The following is a 12,773-nucleotide window of genomic DNA, read 5'->3' as shown; positions in this document are numbered from 1 at the left end:
AAGGCCCTAATAGTTTTATCATTGCTTTGAAATTGCGGTCTTTGTGTGTGTGTGTGCGTGTTGCTGTCTGCAAATCTGCCAACAGTACAAACACAGCTCATTTAATGAAACCACAGAAGCTGTCATTGTTGAGGTGCTTTAAATTGAAAGGAGAGATGGAATCAATCTTCTATTTCCATTGTCAATCAAAGCCATTAAAGGGGATGTGCCATGTCCACATATGATTTATTATAAGAACCATTTTGCCTAGAAAATGATTTTAAACATTTGTTAAAAGTCAAGATATGACAGATTTTATTTCATTATCTTTGGAGAAAAAAACAACAACTATCTAGCAAGCAGCAAGTCGCCAGTCGGAGTGACGCCCCTGTCTGTGTAACAAAGGTGGTTTGTTTCATTCGTCAGTGAAGACCAGTGTTATTATTATTGTTAGATAAACGTAACAAAAGGATGAAAACTAGACATTTTTGTTGAATGAAACATAATAAAAAGCAAGGCTATGTTATCAACTCAAACTGTTTTGTGTCCAAAGTGACAAAATATTTTATGTTTTGTTGAGTTTAAAGATTATTTTTCCGATCTCTCCTCTGTATTGCAACAAACTTATGTGGGTTCAGTGACCTGCTGTGGCGTTTTAGTGTCATTCCTACTGCTGTTGTCACACCATGTTGGGCCATCAGCTATGGAGCTGCATCATGGGAAAGGTTTTAAAGAGGAACTATGCAAGATTTTCACCTTAAAGCAGAAGTAAGCGATATTTTTGTGTTAATATAAGTCTTAAATAGTTATATCTTCCGACAGCAATCACTTACATAGAGTGTTTGGACCGAAACACAGGTCTCTCAGTCACTCTGCTCTGCTCTGCTCTGAGTCGAGGAGAAAACTTTTCTCGTATCCTACAAGTTTTATCCAATGAGGAGAGAGAACGGCATGAAGGGCTGTGTGTGCAGCCAAGGGATGCGCCTGAATGTGGTGACGTAGGGACGAGGACCAATAGATCCATGACGAGGGCGGGGGCTGCTAACTCCATCGGCTGACAAGACGTTATGGTGCGTTCAAGGCAGCCCGTAACTCGTGTTTTTCCGACCTGTGAACTCGTACCAGTTCGATCTGGTGCGGGTTCACTGGTCGGAAGTTACGAGTGGCCATTATAGTGCACTTTCACAGGTAAAACAGGTCGGAAAAACACGAGTGGGTTGCCTGGAACGCTACAAAGTCGTAAGTCGTGACTTGAAGCTGTAATTTACGGTTTCAAAAGCCTGCCTGTAACGCAGCATTAGCCAAAACGACCGGATCGCTTACTTCTGCTTTAATTCAACAGTTTCTCAGTAATTGTGATGGTTAAATAACTTGTTACAGGGAGAATGGAGGCTCTCTGACTTCCACCTAGCATCTCTTGGCCAAAAAAAAGCTCTGGTCTGGCGAGGAACATGGACGGCTGTACGGCACTACGACACTATCACGCCGCATAATCCGTAATCTCTCTTTAACTTGTCTTGCACTCCGAAACTGTAGGGGGAGCTCTGTAGAGAAAAAAGCAACCGAATTAGTGCTAAAGCGACTAGACTTGCATAGTTCCCCTTTAATTTGAAGCCAACTGAACCCTGTGGTTAAACACAGGAGACAGTGCTGCACCACTGATACAACAGATTTAATGCTTTTTCTTGTTTTAATCTGTCTGCTGGTGATTAGAGTGGGAATTCATTTTGTGACTCATGCTAACTTTTTGATTGTAGAGTTCTGGATGCCTCTTGTTCACACACACACACACAAACACACACATATCGTCTCCCCACTCATCAGCCCTTTACCTCCCACTGCACCAAAATGGATTTCCCCCTGAGGCCAGCATTCAGGGTTTTTACGTTCCTAATGACTCTCAATAATTCAGCTGTGATTGATCACTGAAAAAAGAAAAATCCACTAATGAGTTACAACAACTGCGCCAAGACTGAAAACGTTCAACTCCGAGGCTTCCTCCTGACTGAATTAAGCATTGTGCTCTCTGATATCGCACCACACTGTCAGATAACTCACTGCCGTTTGCCGCGCTGCAGTTCACGCCGGGGGAAACCATGCGTGACAAACTGCAGCCCTCGTGTTTGCACTTCATTCTTTGAGGCCGCGTGGCGCAAGGAGGGGGTAGCCTGGGAAAGACGTATGAGGCGGTGGTGTAATATATTCATAGGCATTAAAAAAAAAAAATTGGAGAAAGCGGTCTTGAAACATGATGAAGCGCCTGCTGAGGTGTCTTTGATAAATTATGATGAAGCTATGCAAATAGCGCCTGCAGCTGGGGCTGGAGCGTGTACTGTTCAATTAGCCCGTCACTGTGGTGGTAGAATAACACCGACTCGAACTGGGTGAGCAATGAATCCATCTATTACTGAAATTCCTACTAATCTGATATGCAGCATTATGATGAAATCCAGGGTAATATATAGTGAGTGTGGAGCAGATCTAAACAAAAATACATTCAGATGATGGGAACGGTGTATAATCTGAAACCGTTTTACATGAGCAGCTTGTTGACACACTTATTAACCTATAAAGCCCAGAGGCGACGCCTAAAACCTGAGCTATTACAAAACAACCTCCTAAAACCTGAGGCTTTTTCAGAGAAAAACTTTATTCATCCCGTGAAGCTGATGAGTCATTGGTTCCACCTCTTTTCAATACGTGTTTGTCTGACGCAGAACGACAAAGACACTCAGTTTTTCAGCTTTTATAATAAAAGGAAGTTAAATTATGTCATCATTTTTCACCCCTGGATCTGAATCTGTGTCACAGACTCACTTCACTAACACTACTAAAGGGTATTGTATTGGGTATAATTCATCACAGCGCCTCAGTGCAGTTTCTCCTTTTCACTAGCTAGATAAGGGGAAATAAAAAAAGAGAAATCAAATCCTCTGACTTGTCAGAAAAATTATCTCAAGGGTTGATTGAATATTTTAAACGAATTCTATAAATGAAAGTGCTGGATAAAGTGCTGCAAAATGGACTTACTTTTAACTGTTTCTCTCTCTCTCTCTGTATATAATATATATATTCATACAGAATTGGCTGTAACCTCCAGAGTCCTGATCTGGGAAGGAGTTCAAAGAAGCCTCAGAGATACAGACTGTTCCGCCCCAAGGCTCGTCAACACATCGCGTCCTTTTCACTAAATATTTCACCATGAAGTGTGTGCGCTCCGATTTTACATTCATTTAAAAAGTGCAACTTGTGGAGCATGAAAATTAAAGCCACCAGAGATGCAGCTTTTCAAAATACACCACTGCAAAAGAAAAAAAAAAAAAACGTACTACCATCAACTGGAAATAGACGGATTTCTACACTCACTCAGAATTGGTTGTATTTCAATTAAGATACTGTATTACCAGTGAAAAATAATCTAATTTGAAGCTTTTTCTCATTGATGGGTTTTAAAACCAGGAATGGCTGTGTGATGAGAGCTCTGGGAAGCGTGCCGCTCTACAGCTGGAGACACAATGTGTTTGGCTGCAGAGCTGCAGCAATTAAAAATGACATCATGTTAAAATACTCTTCAAGGCTTGAAAATGCAAATTATATGCAGAGTAGTAATATGATTCATGTATTAATTTGGCATGCCGAGTGGTGATTAGGTGAGTGGGAGTAAGCAGCTCGGCGGCGGCTAAACACAGGCGGCGGTGGGAGAGGAGAAAGCTGCTACTTCCCTCGTTCACTCAGTCAGTCAGTCAGTCAGTCAGTCAGCGGGAGCGGTGACCTTTCCACACGGCCCCCGCCTGTGGCACTAAGGAAGTGCGCATATGCAGGAGATTTGAACTTTAGCCTGCATGGGGCATGGGACATATGTATGCTAACTGTCTGTGTCTCTGTGGGCTGTTGCAAACACTGGCAGGTCACACACAGAGAGACACACAGAGGGAGGACAGAGAAGCAGGAAGCTACCTCTGCACATCCAGATCTTTTGGATGACCAACTATAAGACAACTGGTTCTATTAAAATTCTGCCCTTTAAAAAAAATTAATTACATATAGATTCAAGTAGGTTATAGATTTATAGTTACTACATCACACAAGTCAAATATCGTCTTGACATTTACAAAGTTGTGACTAATTGCCGATCGTTCTGTTGATCGCCAGTCATCAATATCATTGGCTGCTGGCACAAACTTCATAATTAGTGAGTTAGGGTAAAAAAAATGTTTTATTAGGTCAGAGTGACCTTTGAGCTCTGACCGACGAACTCCAATCAGTTCATTGTTGTCGTGTTAAATTTCTACATGTTCCCTTAAGGCTTTACTGACATGTTGCAGTCTCACGGGGGCGGGATCAATGCAAGATTGACTTCTGGCGACAAAAATCTAGAAATTCAGGCAAGACTTAACTGAGATAATGTCTGACAAATAGTGCAACTTTAGGGCTTGTGTGTCTCTGAAGACGCATGTTACAGTTTGGCACAGTAACCCTCATAATGCCACGATGATGAAGTGGCCATAAACCTGCAGGCACTGACCGACCATTTACCAACGATGCAATGGAGTTGCATGATGGGAAATGCAGGCTTTAGCATTTTTTTGGCGCTTGACCCATTCAGTACTTGGGCCTTGGGGAGGATTTTCTATTCTCTGGCGTCTTGTTAGCCTCTTAAATATTCCAGTGCTCAGCTGTCGGACCATGTAATTTCCTTATTTATATGCATCTTCATGCCCTGATTATAAATATGTCTTTAAATTTATACAGTCTGTGTAAAAAATATAGAGATCAAAGCTTTTCTGGAAGAAAAAAAGGCCAATATTGCTCTGATTCTGTTCGGATTAGAGGTGAGATTAAACCGACATAAACCTGATGCATGATTAATGAGGAGGAAAAAAATGACCCCGGGAAGGAAAAAGCTATTTAAATCCATTCCAAAAATTTAGTTGACCTAAAGACCCACTGAGGTATTAAAAATATTCATACACAGACTGGAGGCTTTACCAGATCCTATTACACTGCGATATACAGTACAGTCCTACATCTCCGACCTGATTCAGGTCAAAGGTCCAAATGCCAAACGGACTCCTGAGTCCTGAAATCTTAAATCATGAGCTTCTCTCAGTTTCGCGTCATTCACATGTAACAGTTTCACCCCGGGCACGAACACTAGAGAAAGAACACCACAGCATATTAAAAGGTAAAAGGTTTGTCTCGGCCTCTAACCAACAACGTACGCCTCCACCAACCAGTCTGGCTGCAGGAAACAAGGTCACACCCCCCCCTCTCCTGCTCCTGATTTACAGCATGGAGGTGCCATTCTGCAGAATATGAAGTTGACCTTTGACCTTTTGGCTACAAGCTGTGACCACGTCATGTCTTCATCCAAGGAGACATCAAGTTCTCATCAGCTCTTCTTCGACCCAGGAAGCAAAGATAAATCTCCGGTACATTCTCCAATGCTGCCTTCATGAACTGTCCCTTTAAGGGTCAACTACTCAGAAATGGGACTTGTTTAGTCTTGTATACTCTTAATTTGATGCGTAAAGTTTATTAAATTGAATTTAAGATACCTAAACAGAGTGATGCATTTATCATTTGCCGTCCTGGAAGGCAACACTGAACATAAACAAGGCAGAAAAACTGTGATCGTTGAGTATTTCAACCTAACTCGAATGAATAACATGAGAATATAAAGCGAAGACCGTGCGTCTATTCATTCAGCATCTTTCCTCCTTAACAGTTGCACATGCAAACATTACACACCGCCCTTTTCTAATGCTTTTCTCCTTCTCTCCGTCTTTTGTGCAGCACTTGAGCAGAATAAGAAATCTGCAGCTTTACAAACAAACACCAGGTCATGTCAAGTCTAGCCCCCACTGCTCTGAGCGCTTGTTCACTCACTTCCCTGCTGCAGACGGCCACTGTTATGCCTGTGTGTCTATATGAAGGCAGTCAAAGAAGAAACGGTGTCTAAGTGAAAATGATTTGCATTCAAGTTCTTATTCTTCACAGGCTTTTCAGTTGGCAGAGTAGTATCTAAACAGACTTTACAGCCTCATTCATGAAGCATCCACTCTCCTTTAGTTGAAACATAACTGTCAGAATCAATGAAGACTGTCAATAATCAACAAGGACACGCTGAAAATAAAGAACATTTATCTGAAATCTCCTACTATTCACAACAACCATTCAGAGACTTATTCAGTAGTTCAAAAAAGCTCATTTGGCGGTGTTTACAGTGTTGTCGTGGCTCTTCTCTTTCTCCATGACCTCTCTATGGATCTATGGTCTATCTATGGATACATGTCTGTCTGGCCTGTCCCTGTCCCTGTCCCCCTCATAACACACACAGTGCTGCCACAGCCATGCGTCACCATACTGAATATAGTACTATATAACCTTGGTACCTGGTAGAGCTCTACAGCTACAGTACATGTCATACAGTACATTTTGACCAAACAGCGATTGCTCTGCTTTGTATAAAATGTCCAAAAATAAATAGTCAGATACGAACTGTGTTCAACTCTGAGATGAGTTCATTCAGAATAAACTTCTTATGGCAGGTCAACTGACGCCATTTCCTTCTCATTCATTCCTGTAGCGTTTAAGTGCGTTAAAACTGTTGAAGCTCAGCACCCACAGAATCATTTTTTTTACATGATGATCACATGGGTTTTGCATAATGATTGGAGGATCTGTCTTAAGGCTATATCCCTTTTTAATTGACAGATCGGAGGATTGTCGAGTTCGGTCCCACTGCATTTGCTTGGTGATATAGTTTATTTCCATTGTACATTAGGGCTGGGACGATATGCTTTTCTCCCGATTCGATTCTTCTACGATTTTTTGGATGGCGATTCGATTTAAATTGCGATTCTACGATATTGCCGATTCTCTCGATTTTTAGTCTGCATTTTTAACATTTATCTGCACACAAATACTGTAGGAGCCTATAAATTAACATACTCCATTATAAAGTGAACTTAAACCCTTTTCAAAGCCTGTACTCTCTGTATGTAAAAGAGGCTAACAAATACACATTGCACAATATTTAAAAAATAAAAAAAAATAAAATAAAATCGATTTTTGAAAAAAAAAATCGATTTAAAAATCGTCAAAAAAGATATCGCGATATCTATGTGAATCGATTTTTTCTCCCACCCCTATTGTACATGTCATACACTGTAAATGAAGCACCATTATTTCGGTTTGACATAATTCTCACGTTTCCTTGTTCGAGTTTGATATAGTTTCGTTAGTTCATTCAACGGTGTAACTTAAAACAACCTCCTAAAAACCTACGTATTGCCAGGAGCAGGAGCGACAATCTCATCCATTTAAAATTCAGTCAATAACACAGCTGTATACAAGAAGAAGCCGCCGCCCACGGACCAGAAACTACATCCTCAACTGCTCCATTACAACTAGTTGAATATGAAACCACATGTATAATAGAAAAGACAACTGCACAGGAAATATTGCTCAACAGCACGTGGAGACAGAAGAGACCTGAGAAAGGAGGTGACACGCAGCTGCACCAGCGTCACCGTGCGCCATATTTTCTCTTCAATAATTAATCTGGTAATTCCCTTTGATGACAAAGGGAACACGGGAGTCTTAAATGCACGCAGGGCTTCATTAAACAGCAAGATTGAAGCAGTGAACCTCAGAGGCAACAATAACTTTTTACTCAAGGTTTCAGTTTCCGTGTGCAGAGAAGGCTCGGTGAAATAAAGGACCGCCGCGTCGAGCTGTTACCAAAGGCCTTTTAAAAGCAGAAATAGGCTCCATCCCTGACTGGGCAGAGGTTTGACAAATAGACAGGAAGCTGAGGTCAGTGTAGCATACAGTACCGTACCTGACACAGCTGGCTCTCGTCCAACGCAATATGGGCTCCGTCTCTTCATACCATCTCTCTGAAAGAAAAAAAAAACACACACACAGGGAGAGAGAGCCGGGTCAGGAAAAGTGATATGAGACTTCAAAAAAGAAAGGATATTGGAAAAGGGAAGAGAGGAGATTAGATGATATTGTGAAGATGTAGGAGGTGTGTGTGTGTGTGTGTGTGTGGCTTTAAGACTTTTAACTTCTTTTTGCCGAGGCTCGTGGCGAATCCATAAAAAGCATCTCGTTAACATGAATAAATGAATCCTGCTTTAGTTCAGTTGAAAGTTGAACCCATTCTATCAGAAAATAAAGCAAAGAATCTGTATTGTGTGTCTTCGAAAAGCACACACACACACACACACAGACACACATACACCGCATCCTTCATACAAACTGCATAAAGGCTCAGCTCGACCCAAATGTATCTCGACACGGACCATGGGGGAAGTTTTAAGGGTAAACCAGCCCACGACTCATCAGTATGCTGCCACAGCCGCCACCGCCGCCGCCACCGCCGCCGCCGCCGCCACTGCTATCTCCTAACTACGGCAACAAACAGGCGCAGAAGGTGGAGGGATCTATTGATGTATGCTCTTTCATGAGAACTTATCATTCAAGGCCCACTTACGCCCAGAAAAGGTCAAATGAAATTCTCTCATATCAAATTGAGTTTCTTTTTTTTTTCCTCCTTCTCCCTCTTGATTAATAAGCTTCCGTGGCGGCGACACACACACACGTCGAATTTTAAAAACAGGCTCAGGTTTCCGTTTACCTTGAGGAAGGCACGGAGCTCAGATAAGACAAGTCTAATTAAAAAATATTTCCCAAGAAAAAAATATTTCAATTAAAGGCCTGATTCGTATGCTGGTGTTTATGTCTAGGTCACAGAGTGAGTGATGTCACTCTGAGGTCATGATGTGAGGGAAAACAAGACCAAGGCCACACTACACAGTAAAGTGAGTAGACCACATGGTATCCATGGTATCCTGGATCCCACTGTGGGTGAGTTTTATGCCTTTCCATTAAAGGGATAGTTCAACATTTTGGCAAATTGACCCATTTCCTTAATCCTTATAGTTTTAGGAGTAGGTTCGTTACCTTTAATTGATGGTGCAAGCTATTTTTAGAACGGCGGAGCAGAGCCGCAAGCTGCTCAGAGCTACGCTACGGAGGTTAATGGGATTTCTTGGTTTCCCTCATCAAACTCATCAAATACACAATCCAACAACTCCAAAACGCTCTGGTGGACAAGTTGTGACCTCTAAAACAACTCTGTCTCGTAACGTTCCATTATTATCTCACAGCGTGGTGAATGTGCAGGTCACAACTTGTCCACCAGAGTGTTTTGGAGTTGTTGGATTGTGTATTTGATGAGTTTGATGAGGGAAATCAAGAAATCCCATGAGCCTCCGTAGTGTAGCTCTGAGCAGCTCACGGCTCTGCTCCGCCGTTCTAAAAACAGCTTGCACCGACAATTAAAGGTAATGAACCTACTCCTAAAACTATAGGAATTATGGCAATGGGCCAATTTGCCAAAATGTTGAACTATCCTTTTAAAGTTTGCATCAATCATAATGGGAATCCATCCAATAATTGATCAATCTGAAGACTATTTTGTGGGTTGAGTATAAGTATAAGAGCTCAGGCTGACCACATCAAATGTTGTTTTGTCCGACCAGCCACCTGAAAGCAGAAGGTATTTAGTGCAGTGCAGGGGCATAAAATAGAGAACAGCTGGAACAAAATAGACGGATCATTTCAGCTCTGGTGGAGCTGTTGTGATGTTTTTGGTCTGATTATTTGGACCCGGCCGACATGAGAGAGAGAAGACCGCGCCAGTGAGCAGACGGAGAGAGAAATACAAGCACAGACTATGATGGTGTTTCTATCACGCTGCCATCGAGGTTAACACAGAGAGAGAGAGCGAAGAGCGAACCCCCACCCCTGTCAAAGCCAGGATGGAGCCCTGTCACCACTTCTGCTAACAGCCAAGAGAGCAGTGCGAACTGGGTAATTGGGAAGAACTTCCTGCCCCCTCGGCCTTGAGTGGCGTGTCTCGGGGCCGCGGCGTGAAGTCAGCTACCTGATCCCAGCTCAGATATACTGAGCTGTCAGCGCGGCTCCGGAGTAATTACAGGCCTCCATTAACAACCCGCTCACACACACATAGAAACACACACACTACAGAAGGACGATGTTGCATACACTCACCAGAAGAGAAAGATAAAAAAAAAACACACACATGGAGCAGTGTTAGAGCCCACACACACACACATACACTTCCAGGAGGCAGCTGATGAGCAATCACCTTGTAAATTGCCTGACGATACAGATGCAGAGAAATACTTATTAGTGCATTAAAACCCACTCCGGTGGCCTAGCAGCTCTTTTTCTCATACATTACCTCTGTCTGCTGAAACATGCCTCTGTTCCTAATTATCATAATATTTCTGACTGAAAAAAAGAAAGAAAGAAAGAAAGAAAGAAAGAAATGGTGCCATTTGGAAAGCATTACGCATCACACGCTCCACCCCTCCCTCCCTCTGCTGTCACTGTGCTAATCAGCATAATATGAATTATTGCCATCATTACAGTGGGTGGCCGAGAAATAACAATGGGTCTTAATTATTCAACAACGAGGGAATAATAAAAGGGAACTCAAATGCACCTTTAGTTTGTGATGCCAACAATCATTAGAGTTGGTATCTCTGTCTCTCTCTCCTCTGGGAGTCCATCCAGGCTCCGTTTGTAGGAATCTTTTCTAAAACGTGTGATGAGTGATGAGCTTGTTTTTTCCCTGTTTCTGAACTCGCTGCAGAAAACAGCCCATAAAAACACCCCACTTATAATTTCTGGTGTGTGATTGTTATTGTTGTGGTGCTCCATTAAAACGATGACTCACAGGACAATTTGGCTTTTCAATTCATGTCCTGCTCTCACTTTTGAAGTTAATCTAGGTGAGATTAAAAACCTTTTGATTTCGATGGGAATACAACTTGCTGGGAATCCAAACCGATAGGTTGTGTGTGTTTATCCACCAATGATAAACAACATTATGATCATATAATGAAATCCTTATTATAAAACATACAACTGTTGTGGTTCCCAATCTTTTTCCAATCATCGAGCCCATAACCACAACACAGAGTCCGACCGCTGCCGTCTTAAAGGGTGAAGTCAGCTAAAATGGTAAACGATTAATAAGACCATCAAAAAAGCTATGCATAAAATCCATTGATATTTTTATAAATTGACGTAAGTCTCTTCTATATTTCTTTGTGAAAAAATGTTTGAAAAAGTATAATTGTTTGGGAATTATGAGTGTTTAAGTATCGACATGTTCAGGTAAAATGGGCCAAGAGAGAACAACACAGTCATTTCAGCACAAAATATTTTAATTTGAACAATAAATTGACACTGTTACTAAACTACTAAACTAATTAAGCATTTTAAAATGAACTGATCATGTTGTATTGTAGCTATGCTCTCTGTAAACTGACTATGTTGTATGCTCTTTGGGGTCCTTTGTGCTGTGTGTGCGTCAATTTTTTGTCTCACAGGGATGAGATCAATGTTCTGTTTTGCCGCGGGTGTTATCTTTATTATCAGTGTTGTGCCAATCGATCGGTACGACTGCGGAGAGCTTGCAGATTTCAAGATGAGACTAGTTGAATAGTCTTTGCCATGCTAAGGTTCACTAATTGTATAAAAGTGCAGCTGAGGCTGTTGGGTTCAACAGGTACTCATCATAAACCAAAGACACATACCGTAGGAAGAGTGAACAACAACTCACAATGAAAAAGCTAAATGAAAAATGTAATTACTGTACAGCAGCTGATTCACAACTTCAACATCCTTTAACCTTTAACACTCCAGCAGACTGTTTCCAACGATCTCTCGTTCTCTCAGTTCGAAACTATAGAATCTACAGGAATTACATCGGGGTATCATAATTACAGGGAGGACAAGGTCAAACTCATTACAGCAGACTTTCCTTGAGAGATAAAAGGCTTTAGCTGAATCTACAAATCCTCGAGCACTGCGGGGTTCCTCTGACCTTTCACAACGACTTGCCAATCAAATTTCAGGCCGAGTTAATGGAGACGTGGTGATTACAGCGGAGCAGACGGGACTCTGAGCCATAAAGCGCCATCCTTCAAAAGAAAATTAAGTCAAACAATGAGAGGATAGGGCCGAGCAGAGACGACGACGTGCACGTACAGTAATAGAGAGAATAAAGAGGTGATTTCACTGTGGTTTTCATGGTTCACTTTTGTCCCTCCGTCCTATTGACACGCGGGCAGCCGGCCCCCTGATTAGCTGATTGCTGCGAACCCGAGGGCGGGGTCGTCACATTAGAGAGAGAACGTCTTTGTGTTGTCTGAGACGTTGGTTGAGGCCGACCGACGCCGTCAGATCCTGGGACGACAACGAGATAATTAACTTTCAGCTCCAAGGCGTTCCTAAGACTTCCTGTCAGCCGCTGTTAGCATTGTCGGCGGTCTCAGACGACAGGCAGCAGCCATGCTAATGATGTTCAACCTGATTTATTTATCTGGGGTTTATTTCAATCATTTCATACTGAAGGTGTTTCACGCTCTACACACACACTCACACACACACACCGCAGGCTCACTCGGATGCTCAGTGCACTCACCCTGCCACAGGATATAAGATTCAAGGTCACATTTCACCTCCCTGTTTACTGGGTTCAGCCTGAATTTAAATTCTACCTCATAGCTCAGATCACACAAATACACTTTGAATCACTGCATCCAGTGCCATCACATGGCACCAGGCTCCTGCTTGATGCTGTTTACTTAACTTGGTGAGAAAGCTGTCAAAAATGAATTCGCTACATCTCCCTGTGAGATTTTAAACAGAGTTGTTTTGTTTTAGAGGTAAATTAATGCAAAACC

The 12,773-nt window shown here is 42.1% G+C and overlaps 1 protein-coding gene across 6 annotated transcripts in view; it reads right to left on the bottom strand.

The window, feature by feature from the left end:
* Positions 1-12,773, bottom strand: part of LOC310999363 (beta-1,3-galactosyltransferase 1-like) — a 107,636-nt gene that overhangs the window by 50,322 nt on the left and 44,541 nt on the right. For 4 of the 6 annotated variants that reach the window (XM_083989753.1, XM_083989756.1, XM_083989757.1 and 1 more), the window contains one exon: positions 7,826-7,883. The exons of the other annotated variants lie outside the window; for them this stretch is intronic. The gene's annotated coding sequence lies outside the window, so the exon portion shown is untranslated. The remainder of the gene's footprint in view (positions 1-7,825; positions 7,884-12,773) is intronic. 6 annotated transcript variants of the gene reach the window in all.

Source organism: Trachurus trachurus (assembly GCF_905171665.1).
Source record: "Trachurus trachurus genome assembly, chromosome: 2".
Taxonomy (NCBI): domain Eukaryota; kingdom Metazoa; phylum Chordata; class Actinopteri; order Carangiformes; family Carangidae; genus Trachurus; species Trachurus trachurus.
Note: the sequence above shows the minus strand (reverse complement) of the source record. Positions and strands in the feature narration are given on the sequence as shown.